This window comes from Dermochelys coriacea, chromosome 13 (assembly GCF_009764565.3).
Source record: "Dermochelys coriacea isolate rDerCor1 chromosome 13, rDerCor1.pri.v4, whole genome shotgun sequence".
NCBI classification, from domain to species: domain Eukaryota; kingdom Metazoa; phylum Chordata; order Testudines; family Dermochelyidae; genus Dermochelys; species Dermochelys coriacea.
In genome coordinates this window covers 18,820,847-18,834,860 of record NC_050080.1, presented here as the reverse complement: position 1 = coordinate 18,834,860, position 14,014 = coordinate 18,820,847, and the positions used below count along the sequence as shown (strand labels likewise).

The following is a 14,014-nucleotide window of genomic DNA, read 5'->3' as shown; positions in this document are numbered from 1 at the left end:
TTGTACTGACACCTCACCTGAAATTCATTCCTAAAGTGGTCTCAGATTTCTGTATAAACCAGTTAATCAGCCTACTAGTCATCTTTCCAGAACCACACTCGACAATGGGAGAAAATAAACTTTATGCATTCTTGATGTTTCCAAGACTTGCTTTATTGTATTGACAGGACCAAACCATTTGAACTATCAACCCCCCCCCTTGTTTATTGCAATAGATGTTGTAAAGGTCAAACCATCTCTTCACAGAGGATATCAAAATCAATAATACGGAGTATCTCATTATGTAATCAGGTGCTTGGTGTAGCTCTACACTGAACTTCAAGTCTTACTCCACCGGAGCACAATCAGCAGCATCTGCCTGCTTCAGCAATGTGCCGGTATTGGAGAACTGTAAGACAGCAATGTGGAGTGACCTACTGACCTTTGTCAAATACCATGCCTTGGATTTAGTTGCTAGGTCAGATGCCAAGTTCATGAGCGCATTACTACAATCACTGTCAATTGCAGCTTAAAGTTCTTATTCTGACCATTCTGGGGGCATACTGCTTGCCCATCATTTGTTGTGGGACCCACACTGACATGTACACAAAGAAGAAAGAATGGCTGCATACCCTACTACAGTAACTGATTCTTTGAGATGTTGTTAGTGTGGATCTTTGCCTTGTCCTGGTCTCAGAAAAATGCCAGAAAAGATAGGAAAGACACATGTCACACAGCAATCGTGGCTCAACCCTATCTTCTACCACCACCTGCAACGTCTGCCAACAAGCCTGTGGCTCAAGGATCTCAGTCACCAAAGGACCCCTGAAAAATAAAACCTGTGAAAGAGATCATACTCGACCTCAAGGGATCACTGATGCATGTGGATTTCTTAGCCCACTCTCTGTCCCAGCTTTTTAGAATCCTCCGCTACCATGGGCTTTGAATTGTGAGGGAATTGAGGGAAGGTCACAGCCACTCTGCTCTTTACGCCCATGCACAAGAGCATGAGCAGGCATAGGGTGCATGTTTGGTCCCAATGGATCCTGCTATTCAAAAAAATCTGATCTATCTTGGATAAGGTGCCTGTGCACTACGCTGCTATCCATGCTGACTGTCCTATCTCAATGAACCACAATTGCTGTAGGGTAATTAATAGCACTTTCTGCAGGGCTGAGTGGTACAAAGATTCTGGGCTGCAACACAACTTAGACAGCCCAGTAAGTAAGTAAGTATAGTATAGTAAGCCTGCTGTAAATTAGAGCAGCCCATAGGGGTGCTCTAATATATGCCAGGGGTTTCTTTGCTGGACAAGAACCAGGTGGCACAGAAGTGGTTTAAAACCATCTTAAGCTTGTCTACCTCTGGACTGCACCTTTTGGGAGAATCTCTACCCTCTTGTCTTAAAAATCTCTCGTTTGTCCCTTTATACAACACTGATTGAAGTTTCTCCTCTGCAACTGCTGCTACTTTGAATTTCCTTCTTGTATCTCTCCAGCTCATTGATTCTGCTTTCAGCTGAAATTAGAAAATGGCTCTTTCCCTGTTTATACCTTGTAATTTCTCTCTACTTCTGCTGTTATCGTTTTAATGCTGTGAAGCATTTTGTGGTACAGTTCGTATAAAAGATGCTCTTCATCTTCATCAGAAAAGTTGTTTCTCTGTTTTATTTTCATGCTAAAAAGAGTGATAAACACCTATAAAATATTGCTAAGGAAATCTTTGAAGGGGAAGCCAGGAAGGAGAAGACAGGAAAAAACAAGATTGCACTCCAGTTTGTTTTGATTTAAGTAAATATAAAATAACAAATATAGATGAAGATTTAAAATTCAAAAGTTATAATTGTGGGGAATGTGGCTGTTATCTAGGATTTTTTTAATTTAAAAAGTTAGCGTATGGATAGAAATCTGGTACTCAATGAGTTAACTTTCATTTGCAGCCTGAGGAGCTGTCTAGAACCTCTGTTTTCTGATTGGCTGCTAAAAGGTGAAATTGAAACCACTGTAAACTTTTGACCCTGTAGCAGTTCTTGTGGAACGCCTACCACTTGCAGAGACCAGAGGTTTTTTCCTGTCCTGTCTTTATTCTATGTGATCGTGCAGTGCTGCATGCAGCCTTTCCAAGAGAGGGGGAGGAGGGAGAGAAGGAGAACAAGCACAAGCAAGTAGTTTGCATGTTCCAGTAATGGCAAAGTTGAATTTTTTTTCTTAGCAACACCAACTGTTTTTAATTTTTTTTGTTCTGTAAACAAGTAGGAATTGTGCTCTCTCCTCCTTCCCCCCCTCCCCAAGATATTCCTATGTATGTAAAAAGTCCAAATGAAGACTGACTACTGCTATTAATTAGAAACAGGGACAGGACTCTAAGGATGAGTCATCAGTTGGATGCTGGCATGCTAAAATGTTTTATTTCTTTGCTTTAGCAACTAAACTAATAAAGTTTTTTTTTTTCAAAGATTGAAGTGGCTTCTGTTGTCGATATGAAAAGCCTTCCAGAGATGCACTTAATAATAAATAGAATCTATTTTCACCATTCACAAGGTTGTGGTGTTTCTAACTGCATTCCAGCTATCTGAGACCCACCACTGTAATTATCTTATTTTTGTCTGTTTCTTTTTAGAGGGAGGAGGAATATAAATTTTGAACCCATCTCTGTGTTTGAGTCTGGAAATAAAGTGATCCCAGTTCAATCTGGTTCTTCTGCGATTTGCAGGTGGTGCACAATGACAGCCACAATCTAGTTTGTGAACTGGTTGCTGGTCACGTTAGTGGAGTGAATTTAGGGCATGATTCTCATCTCTCACAGATTTTACACTGGTATAACTCTGTCTTCAAGGGATTTGCATTGGTGTTAAGTGGGAGGAAAATCAGGACTTTAACTTTGATCTTTAAAAATTGACCTTTGTTCCATGGCCTTACAGGCTAACTGCATCTGATGACATGCTCTTACAGTGGGAGTTTAGGTGATGCCATGAGGTAAACTAGAACTATCAGCATTACTTTCTTTAATGCAAAATAAAGATTGGCATTCATGGTACAGGCTTTCTTTTTTTCCTTTAAACTATTCTTGCTCACCCTGACGGTGCATCAGCTGATATCTCCTCTTCTCTCCCCCTTCCCCTCCCCGCCCCCTGCACTGGAGGTGTTTGGTTCAATATTCTAATTGAGAGGCATGGTTTACTGAACATTCTTAGATGTTACTTTAAAATCAAAGATTCAGTAAATTGTATAATTAGAGATGGTGTTCAAAATTCTTGCCTGCCCAAAGGAAACACAAATTCAAAACTTGAAATCTAACTACTGGATGATCACATTCTGATTATCTTATTAGCCTGCTCTTGAACACTTTTTTCTGTCGGAGATTTAAAATAGAGTACATTATGTAATAAAAGGACTTTATTAAGTAAACCCAGCAGAATATTAGTATGAAAAGGATTTTTAACATGGGCTTAATAAGCAGCTCTAAATGTGTTCAACACTCAGTAGTTCTCCAGGGCTGGCATGGTGGGGTAACATTGTGAAGGTTTGTGGGTACAGATCTCTGCTTCAAAGACTCTTGTTTCCTCTCTACAGTTTTATCTGGGAATTGAGCAGGGAGTCCCCTGAAGCATTGCCAGCAGCATCAAAGGAACAATGAATATAATATGATTAATAGCAGAGTCCCTGCCCCCTCTTGTGTGCAATTCCCCTTGCAGTAGCTCTAGAAAAACACATTCATAATGATATTCAGTGGCCTCTGTTTCAGTCAGTGTTCCCAAGCAGAGCAGTTATTATATAGTTTGATTATTTTTTTTCACTTGATTCTTTGTTCTGTGTTGGCTATTTTCATTGTTCATAAGATTGTTCATCATAAGATTTTTCTTTGGTTTGTACGCAAATCATATCACATATCGGCCTTGTATGGAAAAGACAGACTCTGGGTTAATCCCTTGCAAGTATTTAATTGTGTATAATTCTACACGCAAGCCAGCTACTAACAACTTTGAAGAAATAAACTTTTATCCACAAATCAATGCCACAAAGTTTTTGTCACTATTAGAGATAATTAAAGTTTCAAGCAGAATAAATGGAGTAAATACCTTTCTCTTATTAAAAGAATATATGGTGCTTAAGATCATGACAATGATTTAAATGAGCAAAAAGCTTTTTTTATAATTGAGCAGCAGCATTTAAGAAACACATGAAGAACGTAACGAAACGCACGTAATTTCAGATGTGCTTAGTGTCTGCATCCTTGCTCTTACAATACATATTTAAGTTTAGAGAGTCAGGGTGGGTGAAGTAATATTTTTTTATTGGACTAACTTCTGTTGGTGAAAAAGACAAGCTTTGAGCTTACACAGAGCTCTTCTTCTGGTCTGGGAAAGGTACTTAGTGTGTCACATAAAAACAAGGGTGAACAGCTTATTTAACATAAGTAGTTATGGTTTCTTACAAGCTGTTCCACCTTGTTGTAATTAGCTGTGACACTTTGAGTTCCTTCCCCACACCTCAAGAAGATCTGAGTAAGCTCAAAAGCTTGTCTCTTTTACCAACAGAAGTTGGTCCAATAAAATACATTCTCACCCACCTTGTCTGTCTAATGTCCTGCAACCAATACAGGTACAACAATACTGTAAACAATATTTGTTTGCCATTTGGGTAACTTTAACTCTTTGGGGACTTCATCTGAACAATTTCTTTTCAAAGAAGCTATAAACGTCTATTTTCAGCATTAGTCTAACATTTTGTGTTCTAGCTTTTAAGAAAATGTATATTAAATGGTAGAGAAAATTTCAGGAAAAGATAATCTTTAGAAATATTTCAGTGCGCCAACAATAAGATAGGAGAATACTTAGATATTGCTAAAACTTAAAGCTGCAGTAGCAACTTCAGTTCTGCTAAATCCTGCAACTTTGTTATAAGGCTCCTATTACTTTTCTGAACCTCCCAACACTTGTAATCTGTGACTATGTGAGAATCTGTCTTCATTTTTTTCTTTTTTTAAAAAAAGCAAGTTTCTGGCCTTTGTGGAAGTGAAGAAAGACATGAAAGTGTGAGTACTAAAGGCTCAAGTACAAAAATTCCCAAAATGTATTAGTCTTAGAAATCGTGAGATTTTATTTTTTTGGGGACCTGATTCCTGTTGGTTGGTTTTTTTTTTTTTTTTATTAAACACTTTATCAAATGCTGCTAATGAGAAGCATAAACCACTTGAAAACAGTTGAATTTAAAGATGCCCATCATTAATAGTTTGTGTAAAAACTCTTAACTTTTAGACTTTTTTCTTTTATTTTACTTTAATGAACAGTAGCATGTTTAGTGTTAGTGCAGTATCTAACCTTTAAAATAGTAGCATGAAGGGTTTTACATATAAACTGAAGAAACTATTTACAAATATTCTCCATCACGCTGAGGCCCAGAGATTTGTTACAATGGGTCCTTAGTCTGGTTGCAGCTTGGGGACAGATCCATACCTGTCAGTCATTGGCAGCAGGAGAATGCACTCTCCTGGAGTTCCCTTTACTTTTTTCAGCTTGCACAGCAGCTACTGGCTCATCCAACTGTCCCTGCTGCAGCGCTTTCTGAAGGACATTCCAAACTTTATTTGAAATTTGCCTCTAACTATTTGGCACAACAATCCACCTAATTCCCAGCATTTTCTCATGGCTGCACTTGTCTTCTGGGGAGATCGTCCCCTCAATTCCATCTTCTGAGGTGTTTTCACCAGCTGATGCCATTATAGGCTTCAAGAAGAGAGCTGGGCTTGGAAAAGCCAGCGATAAAAGATTTTTGCATCTACTACTTTACCCTGTTATGGAGTATCTAATTCAAGAGCTAGTGGACTCTGTGGGGAAAATGCAGTTCCCCCGTTCATATAAACCAGTCTGGGCAGGGAGCACTCCCCTCTACCCTCACTAGTCAGAAAGGAGGCAGACAGAATTGGAAAACGTCTTGGGCGCAAGCAGTACACTCCACTCCCCCATGTTCATGAAGGGACAATGCTAGAAGGACAGTATGCCAGATGCAAGATCATGCCTGACTCCCTAGAGCCTACACTAAGAGGCTGAGTTCCTGATTGCAGAGTGTATCTGCCTTTCTTCCCTCTGCCACCCCTCAAGCTGTGGATGGAGAATACTGCACAAAACAGATACCATCAACAGCAGATGATGTGGCAAGGGACTTTCTAGCCCAGCTAGCTCCTTTCCTCTCCTGCCACTTCTCTAACAGGCCTCCCAGGTTCATTATTGATGTCCCAAGTTGGGACTTCCAAGGGTGAGACAGAGCTACAGACTCAAGTAAACATGGGCCAGCTAGAGAGGGGTAGAGCTTTTGAGGAGTCCATCCTTGAACCCAAGCCCCGTTTCACTTCTCCCTCTAAAGCAGTATTTTGCAGACACTTTCCCCTTTGAGAATGAAAGAAATAAAATTGGCTCATTTTCACCTGCTCACGTCATGGAATTCAGCAGATCAATACAGAAGAGGCCCCGGATGCGGTGATTCTCCTAAGTGTGCACACACGCCAAAGGGAATTCTTCCTCCTTAGAGGAGGAAGACCAGCCAACCAAATCAGGAGTTAGGGTATCAAAATATAAAGTGTATATTTTTAATTTTATATATTAGAAACACAATTCCTCCAGCACAGAATTTTATCTCCCAGCTGGGCTGGGAACATTTGGGAATCCCTCAGGAGGAGCTTGAACCTGTTGCGGAGGAAAGGGAGGTCTGGTCTTTCCTACTCTCTATGCTGCTGCCATGATCCTCACCAGGAAAAGCAGCATGGAGGAGGAGGAGAAGAAACAAAATAACAAAAATATTCTGGAGGCTTGTATTCCAGGCAGAATACTGTACTGTGGAACTATGATTAGGACCTCTGCGGCTGCCCTGCACAAGCTATATCTGTAAATCTCCCATCATTCTCCCTGGGAATTGAAGGAAATAGAGTGGTTGGGAATCTCCTTCCCCATCTAAAAAACTAGGGAAATATCAGATTTTCATTGTTAGATGCCACTTCAGGTCGTCATGCCCTATTGGGTTGTCATTCCTAGCTGCTACTGGAGGTCACCATGTCTTAATGACCAGTTGTTTATACCCAGCTTCTGTTGCAGGCTGCCATGTCTCGCAAGCATCTCCCCTTCCCTCCAGCAACTGGCCATGGACTGATGAGAGGGACAGCGGTCCAGATGTGGAAGAACAAGCAGGTAGTAAGAGACCTCTTGGCACCTAATTTTGGTTCAGCACTATCCAGATTGAACAGCTGCAGATGTCATTTTGCCTTCTATCCTGTAGAGCATACTTCACAGTAGCTAATATCTTCAATCAGATAAAATTTGAAGTTGAGCTGTCTCAGAGGAGAATCAGTTTTGCACTTCTAACTCAAACAAATAATCCTTACAACTGTCATAGCATACATTCCCAAAGTAAATTCAAGAAATATTTTTCCTTCTGTTAAGTATCAAAGCCCAGTCCTTAGGAGCATTAGAGAAACAAGGTGAGTAAGGTCATATCTCTTACTGGACCAACTTCTGTTGGTGATTGACACAAGCTTTTGAGTGTACACAGAGCTTTTTCTTAGGAGAGGGGAGAGAACTTGTATCTTTCGTATTGAGATCGACTAGGCAGCCACATGGTCATCAAAAGATAAATTCACTGATAGTCTACTTGTCGGTTATCCAGTCTTTAGCCAAAGTCATTTTGGGGCAGAAATCTTCTACAGGTCTTAGTCTCCAGGGGAAGATGAAGGATACATAATGTATCTTGTTTTGGATATCCATATTTAAAGGATGATCCTAATTATCATCCTGGAAAATCCCACTGCTGTGAAAAGCCCATTGTAACAGATCTGTGGACCATAGAACAATGAAGAATAAGAAAAAGTTATCCATGCTTACCTGAAAATTTTCTTTCTTCAAGTAATAAGGTCTACAGATCTGGCTCATCCTGGAGACAAATGGATTATCTAGAATAGAGGTGAAAATTAACACCCAAATATTTGGGTCTGTTGTGTTTTTTATGGGGAATTTCCCATGTTCTGCAGTAGGAGAAATTGTTTTTTCCTCAAAGTAGATTTAACACAATCTGTAACGTAGGAAAGTAGAATTGAGTTTTCCTTGCTGTGAAAGTTGTCTCAATGTGGAGAGAGTGGGAAAGAAGGGACAAGACAGATGGACTTCAGAAGAAGGGTTACTCCCCTGCTGCTGGTGACTGACAAATCTGAGTCTATCCCCAACCTGCAAGCAGGATGAAGTACCCATTGTAACAGATCTATGTAGCTTGTTACCCATAGAAAGGAAATGTTCAGATAAACACAGATTTTTCTTACTAACCTTGTCTGTTAAAAGATTTTGGATATTCTGAATGAATATTTTAAATTTGCAGACATGTAGAGTCTAGGTGTAAATTTCAAAAGACAAATGTAGTGACATTTCTTCTTTGCCTCCTGTACTCAAGGTTTATTAATTTATTTCAAACACTGTAGTATTATTCCAAGAATTTATGCCAGTTTAGATTCTGGCCTTAAATTAAACGTTGTTAGGAAAAAGCTGTGCAACATCTGAAACTGAGAAAGTTCTTTCATGACTTAATGTCAAATGAAAGTCATGGAAAAAAGATTAGTGCTGAGAGAGAGAGAGAGAGTTGTCTTATTTAGTAGTGATTAACCTTCTTTGCCTCACTGGGCAAGTACTGAAAAGGCGGGGAAGGTGCAGTCAGCCTCTGTTTTAAATCCCCCCACCTATCCGTCTTGCTTTCCTAACACATTTAATGTCAACATCTTGGATCTTATTATGTTAATTGGGTCACTGTGTTATTGTGACGAACAATGGAAGATGGAACACTAGGCAGTGAGGGCTCTGAGGTACTACAGAAAATTCTTTCCCAGGTATCCAGAGGTGCTGGAACAAATTGTATCATAGGGGTGCTGAGAGCCATTGAACCAAACTGTAAACCCTGTATATGATGGAAACGACTTCAAGCTAGTGGGTGCGGCAGCACCCCTAGATCCAGCACTTATAAAGGTGTCTGGCTGGTTCGTCTTACTGTTCACCATACTTGCGATCGAGAAGGAATTTTCCTACAGGTCAGATTGGCAGAGACACGGGAGGTTTTGCGCTTTCCTCTGCAGTATGGGTTGCTTGCTTATTTGAGCTAAAGTAAATGGTGGATTTTCTGTAACTTGAAGTCTGTAAATCAGGATTTGAGGACTTGAATAAATCAGCCAGAGTTTATGGGCCTATTACAGGAGTGGATGGGTGAGGTTCTCTGGGCTGTGATATGCAGGAGATCAGATTAGATCAGAATGGTCCCTTCTGGCTTAAAGTCCTATGAATCCAAACTTGGGGATTTCAAAACCATGAAGAATCTAGTTTAGTGTAAAAGGACCCTCAAGTCAAAAGTGAGAAAACTTTATAATCCCAAGACTCACTTCGGAGTCATCTTAAGAGTACCGTAACAGTCAGAGAGGGGTTTATGAGAAGAGAGTAAAAATACTAGGACTGTTTAGTTTAGAGAGATGTATAAAAGGACGTGATAAAAGTAGTCAGAATAACAAATAGAATAAGGAAATCTCAATGCTCCTAGGTAACCTTTCTTGTAGTACAGGAATTAAAGGTACACTTCTTTAGATTTAAAGGCAACAAATTTGAAATTGATCAAAGAAAATACTTTTATACAATGCATTATTAACATGTGGAACTTAATGCTACAAGATTTTGAGGTCAAGAACTTAGCAGGTTTAAAAAAAAATTATTAATTTATATGGCTATGGAAGCACCTGCAGTTATGCTAGATAGGTAAACATTTAAGGGATATAAAAAGGACTGTTGATTGATTGCAGTTAACACGTGTGATTAACAAAAATTAATCGCGATTAATTAGTTTTAATCCCACTGTTAAACAGTAGAATACCAATTGAAATTTATAAAATATTTTTGGATGTTTTTCTACATTTTCAAATATATTGATTTCAGTTACAACACAGAATACAAAATGTATAAAGTGCTCACTTTATATTTATTACAAATATTTGCACTGTAAGAATGATAAACAAAAGAAATAGTACTGTTGTGCGATCTCTTTATCGTGAAAGTGCAATTTACAAATGTAGATTTTTGTTACACAATTTAACTCAAAACCAAAACAAGGTAAAAGTTTTGCACAGCAGTTCTCAACTTAGATTCGTAGATACTAAGGTTAGAAGGGACCATTCTGATCATCTAGTCCGACCTCCTGCACAGCGCAGGCCACAGAATCTCACCCACTCACTCGTACGAAAAACCTCACTTGTCTGAGCTATTGAAGGCCCAATTAGCACACAGCTGCGGCCCACCTCAGGTGTGTGCTAAAAGTGGGGTCCCAGGTTCTCAGCTGCCCAGCATGGGCTGCCCAGAGGGGTACCGTCTGGCTGCCACGCTGCAGAGGGAGTCTGGGTCCGGGGCGGCGGGGTCCAGGTCCAGGTCCACCAGCCCGTCCCACATGGCAGGGGTTTGGGTAGCCATCCAGGCCCACAAGCTCCGGGGTTTGGGACCAGCCAGCTGCCTCAGACCCCTTGCAAGCTTCCGGGTCTGGGGCATCGGGCGGGGTCCAGGGTCGGGGCAGGCAGCTCCATGCTGGGGTCCGGGGTAGCCAGCTGGCCGACCCATGAGGTCCCGATCCTGGGTGGGTGCTGGCTGCCCTGTGCAGCAAGGGTTGGGGCTGCTGCCACCTGGCCCCTACAGCCCAGGTAACACACTGTGGGCTGCATATGTGGCCCATAATATTAATCAGTTGAGGACTACTGCTTTAGAGCCTACAAATCCACTCAGTCCTATTTCTTGTTCAGTCAATTGCTCAAAGTTTTGTTTACATTTACGGGAGATAATGCTGCCCACTTCTTATTTACAGTGTCACCAGAAAATGAGAACAGGTGTTCGCATGGGACTTTTGTAGCCCTCGTTACAAGATATTTTCAAAGTCAATTATTCATATGCCCCTTCATGCTTCTGCCACCATTCCAGAGGACATGCTTCCATGCTGATGATGATGCTTATTAAAAAAATAATGCGTTAATTACTTAGTGACTGAACTCTTTGGGGGAGAATTCTGTCACCTGCTCTGTTTTTTACCCATATTCTGCCGTATATTTCATGTTATAGCAGTCTCCGATGACCCAGCACATGTTTGTTTTAAGAACACTTTCGCTGCAGATTTGACAAAACGCAAAGAAAATACCTATGTGAGATTTCTAAAGATGGCTACAGCAGTCGAACCAAGGTTTTAGAATATGAAGTGCCTTCCAAAATCTGAGAGGGATGAGATGTGCAGCATGCTTTCAAAAGTTTTAAAAGAGCAATACTCCGATGCGGAAGGTAGAGAACCCAAACCACCAAAAAAGAAAATCAACCTTTTGCAAGTGGCATCTGACTCAGATGATAAAAATGAACATACATCGGTCTGCACTGCTTTGGATTGTTATCAAGCAGAACCTGTCATTAGCATGGTGCATGTCCTCTGGAATGGTGAGTGAAGCATGAAGGGACATATAAATCTTTATCGCATCTAGCACGTAAATATCTTGCAACGCCGGCTACAACAATGCCATGAGCACGCCTGTTCTTATTTTCAGGTATCATTGTAAATAAGAATTGGGCAGCATTATTTCCTGCAAATGTAAACTAAACTTTGAGCGATTAGCTGAACAAGAAGTAGGAGTGAGTGGACTTGTAGGCTCTAAAGTTTTACATTCTTTTGGTTTTGAATGCAGTTTTTTTGTACATAATTCTACGTTTGTAAGTTGAATTTTCATAATGAGATTGCACTACAGTAGTTGTATTGGGAGAATTGAAATACTATTTTTTTTTTGCAGTGCAAATATTTGTAATAAAAAATAAAGTGAGCACTGTACCCTTTTTTATTCTGTGTTGTAATTGAAATCAATATATTTGAAAATGTAGAAAACATACAAAAATATTTAAACAGTATTCTATTATGGTTTAGCAACGCGATTGCTCTCGATTAATATTTTTATTCGCTTGACAGCCCTAGATATAAACCTTTATAAGTAGGGCATAAACTAGTCATTAGCTCATTTGGGAAAGCTAGAAAGAAACTTTCCTTCAGAAGATTATTCTATAATTTGTATACTATGGTTTTTGCACCTCCCTCTGATATTGGACAAGATGAGCCTCTAGAATGGCAATTTGTGTTCCTGTGACACACACCTTAATTCTAAAGAGCTCATGGCGGCAGCAGCAGCATCATTGTTTAAATGAAATAACACTTCTGTCTTTCTGCTCTGTCATGGGCTTCACATTAACCATCTATTATGGCTCTTTTGGATCAGAAAGGCCACTTCATATGTTTCCAAAAGCAGAATACTGAAATTGCAATTCTTCATTATTAACTTTCAGCATAGGCTTCAAAACTACAGGAAGTTAGGGACTTTGTCTATAGGAAACTTAATGAAATGTGTTAAAATGTATATAATATTTCTCTATCTGTTGTCTTGGGGCTTGTTATTTCTGAAGGAATTTTCTGTTTTGGGGACTGGTAGACCTAATAAAAGGTTTATGATAGTGTCTCAGGCAGGAGCCTCCGAATTTTAAAGGACTTGGAAAATTTTGCTATTCCTAAGGCAGTAAAAATAACTATTCAGTGCTCATTGCAAAATTCCAGGATTCCTGTCTTTTCAGATTCCAAGGCCATGATCTCATTCACAGTTCTTGGAATTTAACTCTTTAATTCCAGAGAATTGAGGACTTGCTTTTTTGCAAGAGCCATTGGGTCTACACTACTTTTCACCTGAGTAAAGTTAACTCTGCACATAACATTTTCTCCATGTGCCTTGAAATCATAACTGCAAGAAATTAGATAAATAACCTGAAGTTTGACTTATTTAACTGCTGTATTGTCTCCTCTGAAATGCTCTTTTGTAACATTCCATGACAAGGTTCGTCCCTGAATCTCCGTGTATACCTCTGATTTTCTATAAGAATAAATCACTTGGCAGAAAGTTCTGTTTCTTCTGTTGGAAGAACAGTATCCTAAGAGGCTATGCTACATTATGACTTTTGCCTGTTTTATGCTGATGCCGGTCAACTGTATACTTTCAGTTCAGCCCATATACCCAAAATTGTAGCCACATAAACTTTTCTCACAGAAATACAGAACAAATTAAAAATCGTCCCACCCTTTTACATAATACATAACTGCTGCTTTAAATCTGACCATGGAATTTTTCAGTCACAAACTTTAGGTTAGCATTTTAAATTGGAAACAGGAATGATGTTGTCATATTGGACCAATTGTATAAGGCAAAGTCAGTTTGTTAGGATGGAGGGGTGAGATAAAGGCTTAGTGTGCACTATCAAGATTTGCTGGCCTGTGTCAGCTAGGAGCGTGAAAAAATTATGCCCTCTAGCTAACAGAACTATACTTCAAAACTCCTAGTTTTTGACACAACTATGCCTTCTAATGTAATTTGGGGAGGTGATTTAGTTATGCTGGCGAGTCCTTCTATCCGCTTATGCTGTGTCTACACCAGGGAGCTCTGCTGGTATTGCAATACTGGCAAAGCATTTTTGTGTTGACATGTCCAAAGCCAAAAACTTAACACTGCTTTTGGGGTTGAAAGATGGTTTTAAACAAATGTTGTGTTTCAAATTGCATCTCTTTGAGGCTCTTTGGGGCTGACATTTAAAAGACCAGACACATACTCTGCTTTAATGCTTTACTATTAGAAAGAACTAAAGCATTTTTGTCAATTATGCTCCTTTTATGACGGTTGAGAGACAAAAACACACATCCCGTTTTATAGAAAAGATATCAAGCCACTTTTCTAAGCATTTTTAGGATAAAGGGGAAATGAGAACTTCTGAAGAACAAGAAGAAAAAAATTACAAAATTCTCCACTGTATCATTACGTCTTCTGTAACGTTTAAAGGCTTCAGAGTCAGATTGTTATAACTAAACTGTATTAACTATTCTACCTCTCAGCTCCACAGCTTTTTTCCCAGTGAATGCTACTTGTATGTTTAGTTTATTTTGTGACATTCTATCTTGTGTGTGTTTTCTGTTGAATT

The 14,014-nt window shown here is 39.6% G+C and overlaps 1 protein-coding gene across 10 annotated transcripts in view; it reads left to right on the top strand.

The window, feature by feature from the left end:
• NCOA3 (nuclear receptor coactivator 3) overlaps nucleotides 1-14,014 on the top strand; it is a 174,861-nt gene that overhangs the window by 61,523 nt on the left and 99,324 nt on the right. For 2 of the 10 annotated variants that reach the window (XM_043495688.1, XM_038368991.2), the window contains exon 3: nucleotides 7,067-7,159. The exons of the other annotated variants lie outside the window; for them this stretch is intronic. The gene's annotated coding sequence lies outside the window, so the exon portion shown is untranslated. The remainder of the gene's footprint in view (nucleotides 1-7,066; nucleotides 7,160-14,014) is intronic. 10 annotated transcript variants of the gene reach the window in all.